The 17,892-nt window shown below is 38.7% G+C and overlaps 1 pseudogene; it reads right to left on the bottom strand.

The window, feature by feature from the left end:
• Positions 1–11,170: 11,170 nt before the first annotated feature.
• LOC113911534 lies at positions 11,171–12,081 on the bottom strand (annotated as a pseudogene).
• Between the last annotated feature and the right edge of the window lie 5,811 nt (positions 12,082–17,892).

The following is a 17,892-nucleotide window of genomic DNA, read 5'->3' as shown; positions in this document are numbered from 1 at the left end:
GTCCTAGTTCCCTGAAGGCACTTAGCACTAGTATTCCAGCTGTAGACTGGCTATTCTGGATTTTAATTGAGTGAGATAGATAAACTCTTACCTGATTAAGCTTTCTCTCTCTCTTTTTAAATTTTTTTATTGTTATGTTAATCACCATACATTACATCATTAGTTTTTGATGTAGTGTTCCATGATTCATTGTTTGTGCATAACACCCAGTGCTCCATGCAGTACGTGCCCTCTTTAATACCCATCACCAGGCTAACCCATCCCCCCACCCTCCTCCCCTCTAGAACCCTCAGTTTGTTTTTCAGAGTCCATCGTCTCTCATGGTTCTACTTAAGCTTTTTCATTTCTCAAGTTTTCTGTGGCTTGGACTTCAAAGAAATCCTCACTAGTACAAAGTGGCTTGTAGCTCAAGTTGTTTCCTTCACTATGAGCAAAACCTTCCTCTTGTTTAGTACAACTCTCTGGTTTGAAAGGTTGTGGCTGCTGAATAACTGTCTCAAGACATGCTCCCAAATAATTTGGTGCTCACTCTTTTCCAATAACTATTAAGGTTAGTTGGGGGAAGGGCTCTTCTCATCCAATATTAAAAGAGGAACAGAAGGAAATTGAAAGGGAGAAATGGAAGGAGGAAGGGAAGATTGTTGTGGTTTTTTTGTTGCTGTTATTTTGTTTTTAGCATACAAACTATGGATCTAGAGCTGCTTATTAATTTATGGGCATATAAATGTAATTAAAACATATATGGTAGAATTTCCATCAGACTAGATGTTTTTAGTTAGGACATTGTCCATTTCTATCCCATTCTCCAAACTTGGCACAAGCCCCTATAGAATATTCTTTTTTACTCACCTATTTTATTCACCTATTGCAAGTCCTTATCACTCTCAACACGGAAAGGCCCTTCTAGCCTTTGGGAGATGGGGTCTCCACTTTTTCCCAGTAATGTGACTATTTAGTTCTGAAAATTTCTCCCCAGCCTTCCAAACTCCTGAGTTTTATCCCACCTTAATGCAAACTGAAGTCAGTTAGTCCTGGAGGCATCTTCATTTCCTGCTCAAAATTCCTACTACAGGGGCACCTGGGTGGCTCAGTCGTTAAGCGTCTGCCTTCAGCTCAGGTCATGATCGCTGGGTCCTGAGATGGAGCCCCACATCGGGCTCCTTGCTCAGCGGGAAGCCTGCTTCTCCCTCTTCCACTCCCCCTGCTTGTGTTCCCTCTCTCGCTGTGTATCTCTCTCTGTCAAATAAAAAAAATCGTTAAAAAAAATAAAAATAAAAAATAAAAATTCCTGCTACATAGGCGATTCTTTGGTTTGGATTATCTTACCCTTATACCCAATAAGTATGTACAGTGTTTGCTCAATTATAGAGACAAGAAAACTGAGGTGGGGAATCGTAAAATTTTAGCTTGAGAAGAGACTTTTAAGAGGGTCCAATGCTTTTCTTATTATACAAAAGGAGTGTTTGAGAATAAAATAAATAATATGATTTGACTGATAATGGCTCCAATACTTACAAGCCCTGTGACTTTGGTAAAATCCTTTACTTTTACTGAAACTTTCTATCTGATTAGTGAAACTTCTGGCCTCCTCCACAGTGCTGTGGTACAGACTAAAAAGTTAATGAATATGAATGGTTTTTAAAAGTTCTAAGAACTAGAAACAACACAAACTGCAGGAATACTGGGACCCACGCACTCTTGAGTCCACATTGTACATTCAAGCTATCACGCTGTCCCATGTTGGATGAGGCTGCATTCAAACACAAAATGCCAAAGTCTGTAATCTTCAAGTGGGAGTTATACTACTAATATTTACAAATAAAACTTCACAAATAGTTTGAACATCGTTTTTAGTTTTTAGATTTTGGGTTTTTTTTTTTTTTTTAATTGTCTTGGTTTTGTAGATTCGTTTGGTCTTCCAGAGGTATTTTTTCTGTATTATGGTTTTTACTCTGCTCTGATTGGATCTCTGCTTCATGAAGAAAGGAACTAATCAGTATCGGTTTACACTTTCAGATACAACTTATTTAATTCTCAGAAACACTGGATGTAAATTATATTTACAAGCTCCCTTATTCAAAAGATCTGTCATGAATATATGACCTTTAGTAGTGGGGTAATTGCTCCCATATTGAATATTTTAAAATAGACCATAGTTAAAAGAAGACAGCAAAAGCCTAGAATTTATGGATTTAGACAAACCAAGGACTTTTAATGTTGATCTGTCCTCCCATTGGGCTTTAGACTAATCAAGGAATGTCACCTGGCAACTGATGTCTAAGGATATTCAACATGGGTTCTGACTGAAATGATTTACTTCTCTTGGTGAATTTCCAGCAACATAGGCAAACATGAGGAAAAATAGTCTAAAAAAAAATCCTTCAGGTTTATTCCATGCCTCTATTATAAAAAACACTATTTCAAATTAAGATAAGATTTTCTCTGAGGTATTACAATAGTGTAGAAACTATTCTTCCTAGCAAACCTCATGATGAGGGCATGGTATTGTTTTCATCAAAAGCAAGTGTTAAACCTTGGCATTTTTTGGAAGTATTCAAGATGGCTCTGAGACCCGTTAGTATTAGGTCTTACCAATTTTGGTTCACAGAGGTCTTTTTTTTATGTTATGTTAATCACCATACATTACATCATTAGTTTTTGATGTAGTATTCCATGATTCATGGTTTATATATAACACCCAGTGCTCCATTCAATACATGCCCTCTTTAATACCCATCACCAGGCTAACCCATCCCCCCACCCCCTCCCCTCTAGAACCCTCAGTTTATTTCTCAGAGTCCGTAGTCTCTCATGGTTCGTCTCTCCCTCCGATTTCTGCCCCCTTCATTCTTCCCCTCCTGCTATCTTTTTTTTTTAAACATATAATATATTATTTGTTTCAGAGGTACAGTTCTGTGATTCAACAGTCTTACACAATTCACAGCGCTCACCATAGCACATACCCTCCCCAGTGTCTATCACCCAACAGAGGTCTTTTAAATAGTTCATAAATAAAAGGTAGAGAATGAAAATTTTATAACATGTTTCCTTCTAACCTACCTCCTTCCATTGTCTATAAGCTTATATATATATGTAACCCATCTTGTATATTTCATGTGCATTAAGGTTCAACCCCCACAAAAAAAATAAAAAATATAAGATTTTACTTTTTATCAGTCATCATGGGGTATACCAAAAGATGAGTTTAGCTTTTTGTTTTTTAAGCAATAGGTAAATATAAGGGTTGTTCTGTTTCTCTCCCCTCGGGAGCTTAGCCTTAAATAACAAAACAAAGACTTCTCAGCTCTCCTGGACTTTAAATTAGCCTTTTCTATTTTAGTGCTTGCTCAAGTCCCAGTTCTGAATTTTCTTTTTTGTTTTGTTTTGTTTTCCATTGCTTTAAAGTTGGAACTGTTGTGTGTAGGGGGTAGGGAAAGAGGTACAAAACAGTACGTGAGGACCTGTCATTTAGGTCTTCTGGCTTCCCAATCTTCCTGAGAATCCATAAACTGATACTCCTATGCCTCCACAATGTTAACCAATTCATCGTGAGAGGTTATCATGCCTCAAAAGAGAACAAGGCACAGAGCCCAGAAAAATATTTGCCCCAGTTTTGCAATGCTGCTAGCCTTTGGTATGAGAACATAGACATTAGAGACACTGTGTGCTTATCCTGGAAACCATTTCTTCTCAGGCCTCCACCCGAGCTGACTGAGTACCTTGAGGATAAAGAGCTAGAGTAGGGTAGGCAACATCCTCTCTGCCTCTTCTTACTTGTTTAACTATTACCACCTGCCACAGGTGCTGCTGGATGGAATAGCACTTTATCCTTTAAGCACTCAGTGGATTTTAGCTGTTATTTTCCTTTAACCATTTTTGCTATTTTACGCCTAGCTAAAAGTTGTTTGGCATGCAGGCCATGAAGCATTCATCCCAAATCCACAAATGTGGACATTTAACCTGCTACTTGTTCAGTCTGGAGCCTAACACAAGCTCCTACCAAGTTTTTACATGTGGTTATTTGCCTTGCCACTAACAATCAGATCAATAACTCTTTGAATGCCTATATTTAAAGAAATGCAACCTGTTAAAGGTATAAATAGTATTCCTGAATAGCAATTTTCTCTGGTATCTAATTCTTGGGATGGTGACATATAATTTGAGATGGTAGCAGAGGATTTCTATCACTTTCATAAAACACAGGGCATTTACACAAAAAAATAGTGCAGAAAATGTGATTCTGCCTGTAAAATTAGCGTACTCGTTAGTAACTTTGTACGCAATAGAACTAGCTTGTTCTGTGTACTTGTGAGTTTATCATGTAACCATTTGAAGATGCCAATAATAATAGCAATGAAAAACGTAGAGATGTTTATGAGAGCTGTCCTGAAATCAACAGTGACAATGAACTCTGTACTTCCATCATTCATTTTCCATAACAAGGCGGCCAGAAAAAGGGGTGCCTGGGTGGCTCAGTTGGTTAAGCGTCTGCCTTATGCTCGGGTCATGATCTCCAGGTCCTGGGATCGAGCCCTGCATCTGTGCTTCCTGTTAATCGGGGAGTCTGCTTCTCTCTCTCTCCCCCTCTGCCCATCCCCCCCCACTCATGTTCTCTCTCTCTCTGTCAAATAAAGAAATAAATATCTTTTTTTAAAAAGTATTTCTTGACTTCTCTTTCTCTCTTTAAAAAAAAAGTTTGTCACTGGAGGCTGAATTTGTTAGGAAAATCTGTTTTAGACTTTACTTGGCCACCATCTTGAAAAGTGATTGCTGTTGGTTTTCATTTATTTCTTTATCTTATTTCTCATGTGATCTTAGATCTCTGGCATTACTTTGTTTTTCTAAGACTAGTTCATCCTCTTCATCCTCTCTCCATTTTAAGTAGAATTCAGATGTCAATACTCTGAAACATGATTGATAAGTATGTTCTCATTGGATTCTTTGCAGGAGAAAATAAGAACCTCCTATGAAAGAAAAAATGAGATAAAATAGTTGAAAGTTAAAAATCTTTTTGGCTTTGTACAGAAAAAGCTATCATGATTCAGATTTATTTATGACCAAAAAAAAAGTTGCTAATGAAGACCATATCCTTGTTTTAGGGCAGAAAATGTCCTTAGAGAAAAGTGAGTTCCACTTCTCATTAATCCGTAAGCCTTGGCTGCCTTGACCATATTTTTCCTCTATGTTGTAGGTGGGTCACACCCTGGAAATCTCTATTTTATATCCTTTTGAAAGCTCCTATTCTAAATGATGTTAAAAATATAATCTTAATAAGGAATAAGCTTTTTCAGAAGGAAGGTGGATTGTAAAATCTGTGCCTATAAAATGAAAAACATTAACCTAAATGCTTAAGGTAGGAGACAACTGTCAAGGATGAATAGCAGGGGGTCTCTTTCCTGTAGGAGTTCAGAGTCTAGAACAGGAGTCAGCATTTTTTTTTTTTTTTCCTGTAAAGGGCCACTAGGAAATGTTTTTAGTTTTATGGGTTTTATGACCTCTGTAGTCTTTGTAGCATGAATACTCAATACTATAGTAGTACTGATACTGCGTTTGTACTTTGTAGAACAAAAGCCAAGAACAATAAATGAATGTGGCTAGGTTCTAACATTGTTTCCATTTTATTTTGGACACTGACATTTGAATATCATTTTTTACCTGTCCCAAAATGATTCTTTTGATTTTTTTCAACCGTTTAAAAATGTAAAAACTTTCCTTAGTTCGTGGGTTGTACAAAAATAGGTGATGGGTCAGAGTTTGCCACTCCTGTGGTCTAGAGAGTTGGAAAGGGGCCTTTATTTCATAATCAGGTGTCAGGGATAAATTACTGCTGGAAAGGTAATGCTTCTCTTCTCCAAGTGTGGGGAATAACGCTTTTCCCTTTATGATATTCGAAAATATATCACAACAGCTCTTGTTGCTGTCATTTGAAGATGTTTTGTATGACAGAAGATTTCTTATTCAGGCACACAAAAAGATCGGATGTGGGAGAGTCAGAAAAATTGCAGAAGATTCCGGCTAAAGGAGCTGGAATAGCTTTGCCTTTAGTTAGCTCCACAGGGCTCCACATTCCAGTGTTTAAGATGGACAAAATTTGGCAGTGGCCAGAATATTGAGGACAAGTTGTTACCAGGATTTTTTTTTTTAATTTCAAACCTAAGAGCTTAGGACAAGTCATGAAAGGGTCTGACTCCAAGATAAACATTTCAAGTGTGTTAGAAAAGGATCATGTAGTCAAATCTTGTAGTTAGTGAGGATGAAATTAATCATTAATTACAGTAAAAAATTAGAAAGTGAACAATTTTTAAACTGGGCTTTGTTTAAACACCTTGCCATTAATGTAAGTTCTTTAAGCCTAGTTCTGAAAATATTAAAGATATTTCAGTGACAGTATATTTGGACTTAAAGAAAAACTATTTAATCCTCTCTCCCCTTCTCCCCCCTCCTGTTCTTTGCTCCCCTCCCCCCTTCCTTCTCTCCCCTCCCCCCTTTTCCTTCTCTCCCCTCCCCCCTTTCCTTCTCCCTTTTCCCCTCCCCCCTTTCCTTCTCCCCCCCTTTTCTCTCCCCTCCCCCCCTTTTCCTTCTCTCCCCTCCTCAATGTGAGCCCCTGAAACCTAATAATTTATAAAGTGGTTTCCAAACCCAGATAATCAATAGAATCACCTAGAGGCATCTTTTTAATATATGTATTCCCTGGTCCCAAACCAACTGAATTAGAATCTGGAGGGTTGGCACAAGATCGTCCATTGACTTGTTTGTTTTTAAACAAGATTTCCTGGTGATTATTAGTGATGAACACCAAGATTTAGGAAGCATTGCATTAGAGCAGTGGTTTTCAAACTTAAATGAACATCAGAATGATCTAGACAGCTTATTGAAACAGATTGTTAAGCTCCACTCCTGTGGAGTGGGGCCTAAGGATATCTATTTCTAAAATTCCCAGGTGTTACTATAGCTGCTGGTCTAAAGACCACACACTTATGACCATGATTCTGATCTCTTTTATCCTAGTGCAGGCTCAAGTTTTGAACTCCTTCTTAAAAGTTTCAGCTGCAATTGTAACAAACATCTGTATTTGCTTACAGCAAACATTAAGCCCACCATGTTATTCCTAAACACTAAAAACTGGATCTGTTGCTTAAACATTGAGTTAACAGGAAGGCACTCAGCAAAGCACCATGACACCATGGAAATGACTCTCATGGCTGGTCTGATGAGCCCTCTGGAGTTGAAATGTGTCCATAGGCATTTGCTCTTGTTAGGACCATTTGAATCCTATCACCTAGAGAGGGCCTTGATATTTCTCAGAAGCAAAGGGTGGTAGCAAATTAGACTTGATTTAATTTCTGTGACACAAATCTGTCCATTAAAAAAAATCTCAATGTGGGTCGTTATTTTTATATCCTTTGATGATTCACTGGGATCATTAAGATTCCCTTCCCCTCAGTGCTTGAATTACATTCCAGAATTTGAAACATTGTGATGGCTACTTGTCTGTACCTGCTATTGCTTGTGCCTTAAACATACCCATTTGTTGCCAGCAGGAACTAGAGGATGAGGGGACAGTGACATCAGAGTTACCTTCTCTTCATCTTATTTAATACTCAAAATAATTCTGTCAGGAAAATGGTAAGGAAACGACAGGTCCGAGAGATGAACTCATCCAAGGACACAAACAGCAAGTCGTGCATCAGGGTTTATACATCCCTCTGTCAGATTCTACTACGCCTTGCTGACACAGACTTAAAGTTCTCTGACACAGAATCTGTCGAAAATAACAAGCCAAAATAGAACTATAAGGTGACACAGACTCTTCTTACCAGAACTTGCCTTGATTTTATTTGAATTTGATTTTTAGGACCGGCACACATACGCCAACATATTTTTATGGGCATTTTATAAATAAATTCTGATTTTTCAATTAGTTGTTAAGACCTGTAAAACTTTCTGTGCAGACAGTGAAGAAAATCATGAAGATCTGTACAAATATTTTAGGACATGCTGATTCTACTGCACTATATTTACCATGGAAAGACTTCAGTGACTGTCATGATTCTCTGCCAAAATGTCAACCTTGTGCTCTGCACCCAAAAGTTCATGCAAATGGGAAAGACTCGAAAGAGGCAAGGTACAGGGAACTGCTGGGGGTAGGAGAGAGGGAACTGGGAAGATTAATGGGGTACTTTGGGGTAAGTGCACCTTACATTAATCACATAGCCTCAAAGGGTCTCCCTGAGAAAGGCCATGGTCAGTTGCTTTGCAAATCCATGAAAGGCAGTACCAGTGCAAAGATGTTTTCATCTCATGCCTTCTGTTTATGGATACCTAGATGACTGGCAATATTAAAATAGCATTTTTGAAATCCACAACTTCCAGAATTTTAGCCAAACCCTATTTGCTGGAAACACAACTCTGGATACCAGCAGGTTTGTCTTGCTTAGAGTAAGAATGCCAAATTTACCCGTAAGTACTTACCTCTGAGGAGATCTATTTCTTAATGTCTAATCTCATCATCAGATTTTGCTTTAAAAAATGACTAGAAATTTTGCTGGCACCCTAGAGAAGTGTCATTACCTTCCCCATTTGACAGAAGAGGACATCAGAGCTTAGTGTGGTTAAGTAACTTACCCAAGATCAAACAGGAAGAGGTAAACCTGGGGTTCAAACCCAGGGAATTGGAATCTAGGGTCTGCATCCCTGATGACATCATTCTGCCTCTCAATATTTATGCAAATTTAGAGCAGTAGTTCTCAATCTTGGATGCACGTTAGAATCATCTGGGACATTGTATGGGGTGGGGGAATGTGATACTTGACTTGTGATTCAATTCAAGGAAAATGGGACCAGTCACAAGTAGTTTCAAAAGCTCCCCAGGTGATTCTAATGTGCAGCCAAAACTTGAGCTTCAAATGTTTTGCTGTTTGTGTCCCACCCCCCAAGATCGATTTATTCTGTCTGGCATGTGACCTGAGCTTTAAGACTTTCAAAAATCTCTGCCCCACCTTCCAACCACCCAGTTGTTCTAATAGGCAAACAGATGTGGTAACTCTGCTCTAATAGCCCTTAAACTCCAGTCATATCAGAATTATTTGCAGAACTTGATAAAAATGCAGAAGTCCAAGCCCTGTCCTTTTTCACTGGGCCTGGGCCTCTGTGAATTTCAAACTTAAATGCATGTGAAAATCATCTGGAGAGCTTGTTAAGTGGCACTTTCCTGGGTACCACCCAAGAGATTTTGGTTCACTAGGTCAGGGTGGACATAAAGATTTGCATATTTAATAAGCTCACAGGTGATGTCATTGCTACTGATCTGGAAATCACAAGGAAATGGAATTTTCTCCCCAGGGACACTGGTCAATGTGTGGAGGCATTTTTTTGTCCCAATGGGGGTAATGGAACGGCACTCTTGGCTTCTAGGGGGCAGAGGCCAGGGGGGCTGCTTAACATCCTACCATGCACAGGAGAGCCCCACCCCCCCAAAAAGAAAACAATTATCTATTCCAAAATGTTAATTATGCCAAGGTTGAGAGACCCTGCTCTAGACTTGAGAGAGATGTTTAGATTCTTATTAACCAGATAATTTATAGATTTGGAGCAAAAATGTAGAACTCTTAAGTTAATATCTTTAAAATTGAGATACAGAACCAACTGTATGGTGTACATTGTAAAATGTAGAACACTGTGATTTTTATTTATACACATAAGACTATAGCATTTGGGTGTCTTTCAGGGGGTTCCAAATCCTGTATGAGGTTGCATTGAAACTGTACACAAAAATCAAAACCTACTGTGAAAACCATTAGAAGATATTCTTTTTATAAAAGCAGTGGACATAGGAACTAATAAAGTCAGTGTTCATAGTGTATTTTATTTTTATTGAAGAATGACATACAATATTGTATTAGTTCCAGGTGTATAGCATAGTGATTCGAGATACATTACATTATAAAATGGTCACCACAGTAAGTGTAGTCACATCTGTCACCATACAGTTATGATGTTATTGACTATATTCCTTATGCTGTATGTTACACGTGCATGTCTTACTTATTTTCTAATCTCTCTTGCTTACTACGTCCATCCCTCCCCCCTCCTCTCTCCTGGCAATCATCAGTTTCTCTGTATCTGAGTCCTTTTGTTTTGTTTGGTCATTTGTTCTGTTTTTCAGATTCCACAAGTGAAGTCATATATTTGTCATTCTCTGTCTTACCTATTTCACTTATTATTAAAACTCTCCAGGTCCCATCCATGTATTGCAAATGGCAAGATTTCATTGTTTTTATAGCTGAATAGTAATCCATTGTCTATAAATACCTCAACTTCCTTATCCATTCACCCACTGATGAACATTTAGGTTGTTTCCATATCTTGGCTGTTACATATAGTGCTGTGAACATAGCGGTACACATGTCCTTTCAAATTCTTGTTTTCATTTTTTTGATAAATACCTAGATGTAGAATTGCTGGATCATATTGTAGTTCTGTTTTTAATTTTTTGAGGAAACTCTATACTGTTTTCTATTGTGGCTGCGTCAATTTACAATCCCACCCACAGTGCACAAGGGTTTCCTTTTCTCCACATCCTCACCAACACTTGTTACTTGTTATGAAACATACCACAGTGCTCTTGTGCAGGAATGTTGTCTTATAGGAGGGGCAAAAACAGTTCTGTTGAAGACAATTCACCAGGTTCTGACTTCCTGAAAATAAGATGATTTCAAAACTCCCAAGTAGAGGGGAGGCCTTGGTACTTACTTTTTGAAAAAGTCCATTAAGCTCCAATAATGGTTTGCTGCTATCCTTACCTACAGCCCTGCTGAGTAAACCAATAGCTAAATGGAAGTTCAACTGTATTCAAGAGATGTTAATGTTTATGTCTTATTGTCCACAGTCTCTCAGAGAAAGCGAAAGTAACTACACACAGCGCTCTGCCAGAAACTGGTTTCTTCACCTGCAATATTGCTTTGGCATACAACAAACCGGTTGTTTCTAAAGTGGTCATGGCTGTTGACAAAGGGCTTTGTGTTTTTATGTGGCACACCTAATGGTCCGTCTGAAAACAAGTGTTTTGAATGTTAACTATTCTCTGACACTTTGGAGTTACTGTTGCTCTTCCCATTTCCATTAGGTCAATATAAGGTTTGTGATAACACTGCACAAGTTTAAAATTTCATTACAGGAAGTGGTCTTGGGGTACTGTGAGTAATATTGGCTCGCCTCTGCTGGGTGCTGGGTCACACTGCAAGAAAGCATTTTAGAGTATCTTCAAGTTCCATGCTTTCAGCTTGAATACCACAAATGATAACAATAATTAAGAGCAGTGAAAATCGTTACTACGTTCTGGTCGTGGCACCAGTTACATCTGTCCATCACCAGCTGGTGAGCTCTGGATACCAGTACGAGGCCATTGGCATGATTAAATGTTTCAGAAATGTCTTGCCCAAAGGTGTAACAAGCTCCTCGAGGAGACACCCCCCAACCACCCTGATCGTCTGGATCTGACCCAGCAAGTCACACACTGGACCCTGATGAGGAACTTCAGGCTCTCAAGCCCTCTGATGTGATCCAGTGTAGCTATGGATGGTGAGAGGCCACCATGGAGACAGACTGGCTGCCCGTCCACCAAGGCAGTGAGAGGAAGACAGTCAAAAAGATCTGTACAATATTTCCAAACATTCTCATCTCTATATTTTGCTAAACACTCATCATAGAGACCATATACCTGTGTCATCTGTCTACTCTCATGATTTCCTTGGAGAATGGTGATGTGTTCAAACCGGAAGAGCTACGAGCAGAATAAGTGTTCAACTGAATAATATCCCCTGTCAACATACTCGCCGATAAACAAGTAGTTTGTATCCAGTGATTTGCCACCAATTCTAGACAGTTCCATGAGATCATGAAATTGTCCCTCTACGTCTCCACAGACCGTCACTGGCCATCGAGCCTCTTGTACGTAGCATTCTTTTGACAGGGTGTCTTCAGCCTTCTGGCAGAGGCTCTTGACCTGGGACGCTGACAGCTGCTGGTGCTCTTCAGCCATTCGGTGCACGGGTCCAGGTCCTTGGTGAACACCTTGCTCATGATGCCACCCGCCCAACTGGTTGAGGCTGTGCATTACTCCCCCAGCGTCATGTGCACCATGGGCCTCACGCACACGTGGGGGCTGGTTCTCTGGGAACTCGTGGGGCTACTGGCAGATGCTCTCTCTGCACCAGTGCCAACCCACGGGCTCTCCCTGGCAGTATCAGGCCACCCCCTGCTGCCCTCCTCTGCTCCTTGTCTTTTTGATATTAGCATGCTAACAGGTATGAGGTGGTCTGTCCTTGTGGTTTTTCATTTGCATTTTTCTGATGCTTAGTAATGTTAAGTACCTTTTCATGTGCCTATTGGCCATCTGTCCATCATCTTTGGAAAAATGTCTATTTAGGTCCTCGGCCCATTTTTTAATTGGATTGTTTTGTTGATATCGAATCTTAGGAGTTCTTTATATTTTGGATATTAGGCTCTAATCACATACATGACTTACAAATATCTTAGCCTGTTCAGTAGGTTGCCTTTTCATTTTGTTGATGGTTTCCTTCACTAGGCAAACTTTTTTTTTTTTTTTTTAGCTGGGTGTAGTCCCGTTTGTTTATTTTGTTGTTGTTGTCCTTGCCTGAGGAGACAGATGCAAAAAAAAAAAAAAAGAAAAAAAATCACTAAGACCAATGTGAACTTACTGCCTATGTTTTCATTGAGGAGATTTGTAGTTTCAGGGTCTATATTTAAGCCTTTAATCCATCTTGAGTTTATTTTTTATATGGTGTAAGTGCTTTAGTTTCATTCTTTTACATGTAGCTTTCCAGTGTCCCCAAAACCATTTATTGAAGAGACTGTACTTTCCCTCATTATATATATCTTGCCTCCTTTGGTGTAGATTAATTGACAGGATAAGCATCTGTTTATTTCTGGGCTTTCTAGTGTGCTCCACTGATCTGTGTCTGTTTTTGTGACACTACTGTCCTGCTTTGACTACTATACCTTACAGTATAATTTGAAATCTAGAAGCATCATACCTTCAGTTTTGTTCTTTCTGAAGATTGCTTTGGCTATTCAGGGTCTATTGCTGTTCCACACAAATTTTAGGATTCTTTATTCTAGTTCTATGAAAAATGCTGTTAATGTTTTGATAGGAATTTCATTAAATTTGTAGATTGCTTTGGGCAGTATGGACATTTTAACAGTATTCTTCCAATCCATGAGCACAGTATATCTTTCCTTATGTCATATTAATATCCTCTTCAGTTTATTTCATCAGCATCTTATGCTTTTCAGAGGTCTCTCACTTCTTTGATTAAATTTACTCGTAGGTCTTTAATTCTTTTTGATGCAATTACAAGTGGGATTGTTTTATTTATTTCTCTTTCTGATAGCAGGTTTTTAGTGTCTAAAATGCAACAGCTTTCTGTATATTAATTATGCGTCCTGCCACTTCACTAAACTCCTTTATTTTAATAGTTCTTGGATGGAGGCTTTAGGATTTTCTATATATACAGCACCATGTCATCTGTGAATAGTGACATTCTACTTCTTCCAATGCAGGTGTCTTTTATTTCTTGTCTAATTGCTGTGGCTAGAACTTCCAGTACTGTGTTGAATAAAATGGCAGGGGTGGGCATCCTTGTTTTGTTCCTAATCTTAAAAGTTTTCAACTTTTCACTGTTTCTATGGCATATATGGCCCTTATTATGTTGAGGTACATTCCCTCTATATCCACTCTGTTGAGAGTTTCTATCATTAATGGATGCTGGATTTTGTCAAATCTTTCTTTGTATCTGTTGGAGGTGATCATACAATTTTTACCCTTTATTTGTTAATGTGGTGTATCATATTGATTGATTGCAGATACTGAACCACCCTTGCATCCCTGAAATAAGTCCCACTTGATCATAGTGTATGATCCTTTTAATGTATTTTTAATTGGATTTTCTCTATTTTGTTGAGGACTTCCGCATCAATGCTCATCAGGGATATTGGCCTGTAATTTTTTTTTCTTTTGTAGTGTTTTTGTCTGGTTTTAGTATCAGGGTAGTGCTGGCCTTGGGAATGAGCTTGGAAGCATTACTTCCTCTTCAGCTTTTAGGAATAACTTGAGAAGAATAGGTAATAATTATTCTTTAAATGTTTGGTAGAATTCATCTGTGAAGACTTTGGTCCCAGAATTTTAAATGTTTTTTTTTTTTTTTTTGACTTATAAGTTTTTCTGATTACTGATTCAATTTTATTACTACTAATTGGTGTGTTTAGATTTTCTCTTTCTCATGTATTTAGTCTTGGCAGATTATATTTCTAGGAATTCATTTCTTCTAGGTTCTCCAATTTGTTCGTGTATAATTGTTCATACTAGTCTTTTATGATCCTTTGTATTTCTGTAGTATTGATTGTAAATTCTCTTTCATTTTTTTTATTTATTTGGGCCATCTGTCCTTCTTGATAGTTTTTCTAAAAATTTATATCTTTTTAAAGAACCAATTTTTGGGGTACCTGGCTGGCTCAATCAGTAGAGCGTGTAACTTTTTTTAAAGATGTTTTTTAAAAATTTTATTTATTTCTTAGAGAGAGAAGGAGCAAGGGGAGAAGCAGACTCCCTGCTGAACAGGGAGCCCGATGCAGGACCCGATTCTAGGACGCTGGGACTATGACCCGAGTAGAAGGCAGAAGCCCAACCTACTGAGCTACCCAGGAACCCCACTTTTTAAGATTTTTATCTATTTATTTGACAGAGAGAGAGGGAACACAAACAGGGGGAATGGGAGAGGGAGAAGCAGGCTTCCCACTGAGCAGGGAGCCCGATGTGGGGCTCGATCCCGGGGTCCTGGGATCATGACCTTAATGACTGAGCCACCCAGGTGCCCCAAGCATATATCTCTTGATCTCAGGGTTGTGAGTTTGAGCCTCATGTTAGGAGTAGAGAGTACTTAAAAAATAGTAATAAGAGAACCAACTTTCCTTCCTTCTACTGACTCTGGGCTTTGTCCTTTTCTCTAGTTCCTTTAGGTGTGAGGTTAAATTCTTTATTTGAAATTTTTCTTACTTCTTGAAGCAGGCCTGTATCACTATAAACTTCCCTCTTAGAACAGCTTTTACTGCATCCCATAGATTTTGAAGCATTGTATTTTCATTCTTACTTGTCTTAAGGTACTTTTTAATTTCCTCTTTGATTTCTGTATTGACCATTTGGTTGGAGATTAGCATGTTGTTTAGTCTCCATATGCTTGTGGTTTTTCCACTTTCCTCCTTGTCATTGATTCCTGGTTTCATAAAGTTGCAGTTAGAAAAGATGCCTGATATGATTTCAGTCTTCTTATATTTATTGAAACTTGTTTTATGGCCTAACATGTGATCTAGCATGGAGAATATCCCACATGCACTTGAGAAGAATGTGTGTTCTGTTTAATATAGTGTATTTGAAATGAAATCTAAATTACTTTGAAAAATGTTTTATAAAGTGAAATCCCTGAGTATTTATCCAACATTGATTATGTTGTTTCATGTTTAAGAGATTTACTAGGTGGTAAGGATTTTAAGAATTTTCAAAAAACAAAGACTTGTCTTCAGTGGGTTTAAAGCTAATACATGTGTGTGGGTCTCTGTGATGTAAGGCAGTAAGAAATGCCTTAAGGGTGCCAAATCCGTTCTTGAAATATGGATGCTTTTGAGAGAATTGCTGGGGGAAAGTCATATGGAAAAGGTGAAAACAGGACTGTACCCAGATCAGCATGAGTAAAATCTAGAAACTAGAGAACTAGTCTAGAGGTAAGGGGCGGTTCAAAGCAAAAAATTGAGTGTCCCTAATAGGAAACATATACCCTTGAAGTGAAATATCTGCCCTGTCCAGGAGCTCAGGCTCTAAACCAGTCATAGGATATGGCCCCATCCCCTCCTGCAGCAGAAGGGAACAGCCGGGTGAGTAACTGTGTAAAGAATTATGGGAATGTGGGGAGATTTGACACTTAATTGTGAACTTAATTCTGCGTCACAACCAAAACTTAGCAGCAGACCCCTAAGGGATGCAATCAAAGTAAAGTTTGGATCTCACGTCTGTACTGGGCAAACCCAATTATCTGCACCTTAAAAATTAAAAACACAAGTTCAGGCACTGGTCCAAAATTTCAGGAAAGTTCAAAGTAGGCGGAATGTTGGTGGCAGTCTCCCACCATTTGCTTAATGCATTTTCCCTTCTGCCAAGTGTACCATTGATGGTTGTGCTCCATTTTTAAAGTGTCGTGATTATACATCTGTCTTAGTGATAGCAAATACTAGCAAAGAGTGCTCTTTCTCCATGGAGTGTTGTTCTGCTCTCTGTTGAGCTCTTCTTCAGTTCTCTGCAGTCTGTAGATACTGTGTGAGTAAAGAAATACTAGTTCTTTGTTGTTGTTTTTTTTTTAATTTTTTTAAAAAAAGATTTATTTATTTGACAGAAAGGGACAGCAAGAGAGGAAACACAAGTGGGGTGGGGGAGTAGGAGAGGGAGAAATGGAACCTGATGCGGGACTTGTTCCAGGACCCTGAGATGATGACCTGAGCCAAAGGCAGGCACTTAACGACTGAGGCACCTAGGCGCCCCAAGAAATACTAGTTCTAATAACCCCTTGTTCCCATTAAAATAAAGGGGGAGATCCAATTAGATGAAATCTATTGGTAACATTGTCTATTTGTCCTTCGTGAGCAGAGAGGTTGTTCACCTCCTGCCCTTAGAGGCTGCATGCTTGTCAACATTTAAATAACAGCTGGGCCCTTTCCCTTTGTTAAGATGTATTTTTTATAACTATTGATTACCTCAAGATGATTATATGAATAAATTCCTCCATTCTTTCAATAAGGTGAAGCAGGCCAAAGGATCATTTTTCTTTGTTATCAAGTTACTATTTTACAATAGAATTAACAGTAAAATTCTCCTGCTTGATCTATTTATTTTTGTCTTCTCTGAGACCAAAAAATTAAATACATTTGCATTCTTTGAAACCTCCTGGCAGTGTTCTGACACTCATTTGAATTGTGGCATCTTAGAAACGTTTACTTGTTAAAAGAAAGGACCTTAGCTGGTCTCCTGGAAATTAATAAATACCCTTCTGTATTTCTCCAGGACTCTGTGAGAATGTGTCTTCCTATTACCTTCAGAGGGTAGACAAGCTTTTCCGCCATGCTCTTTGGGCTGCAGATGATGCCTCACATAGAGGTTTTCACTATATGGATGAATGAAGGGGAAACGGCATTTCACCCATCAGCCCTGTTCTTCATCCTCCCTCTACCTGCTTATTAAGCAAAACACTGCTCTAGGCACTATAGAGAGATAAGGTGAATTAAATACTTAAAGAAGTTGAGTTTTCCCAGGGAAAGTGAACATGCCTGCTTGAAGCACTTGACAAAATCCTGGTTGACTTCCTTCTCTGCAAAGAATTTGGGCCCTTTGAAAATAGGCACAAAATTGGAGAAACTGAGAGACAACTATCAAAGGGTTTTTCTACTACCCCTTTATTTTCTATTCAGAATAACATTGAACAATTTTAGGTATCCCCATTTGAATTGAGTTGTCTGTAGGTTTTGTTTTGTTTGTTTGTTTTTTCCAAATCTCTGAGGAGCTCTGGACTTGGAGATTGGGAATGGAAGGGAGGAAGTGGCATCCTACTTCCCTGGAGTGAAACTGTGAGGTGGTGAGAACAGTCTATCGCAAACTTCACTTAGCTGGGTACGCTGGAAAGGTATCCCACGATACACAGACAACATAATGCTCAGACAGAACTAAGTCTCCCAGGAATTTTGCTAGCATTACATGCTCATTCATTGCATCATGCAAGCATTTTCTTCTGGGAAAGATGACAAATATTTTTGTTCATGACTTTCTAAATAGAT

Source organism: Zalophus californianus, chromosome 12, assembly GCF_009762305.2.
Source record: "Zalophus californianus isolate mZalCal1 chromosome 12, mZalCal1.pri.v2, whole genome shotgun sequence".
In the NCBI taxonomy this organism is placed as follows: domain Eukaryota; kingdom Metazoa; phylum Chordata; class Mammalia; order Carnivora; family Otariidae; genus Zalophus; species Zalophus californianus.
Note: the sequence above shows the minus strand (reverse complement) of the source record. Positions and strands in the feature narration are given on the sequence as shown.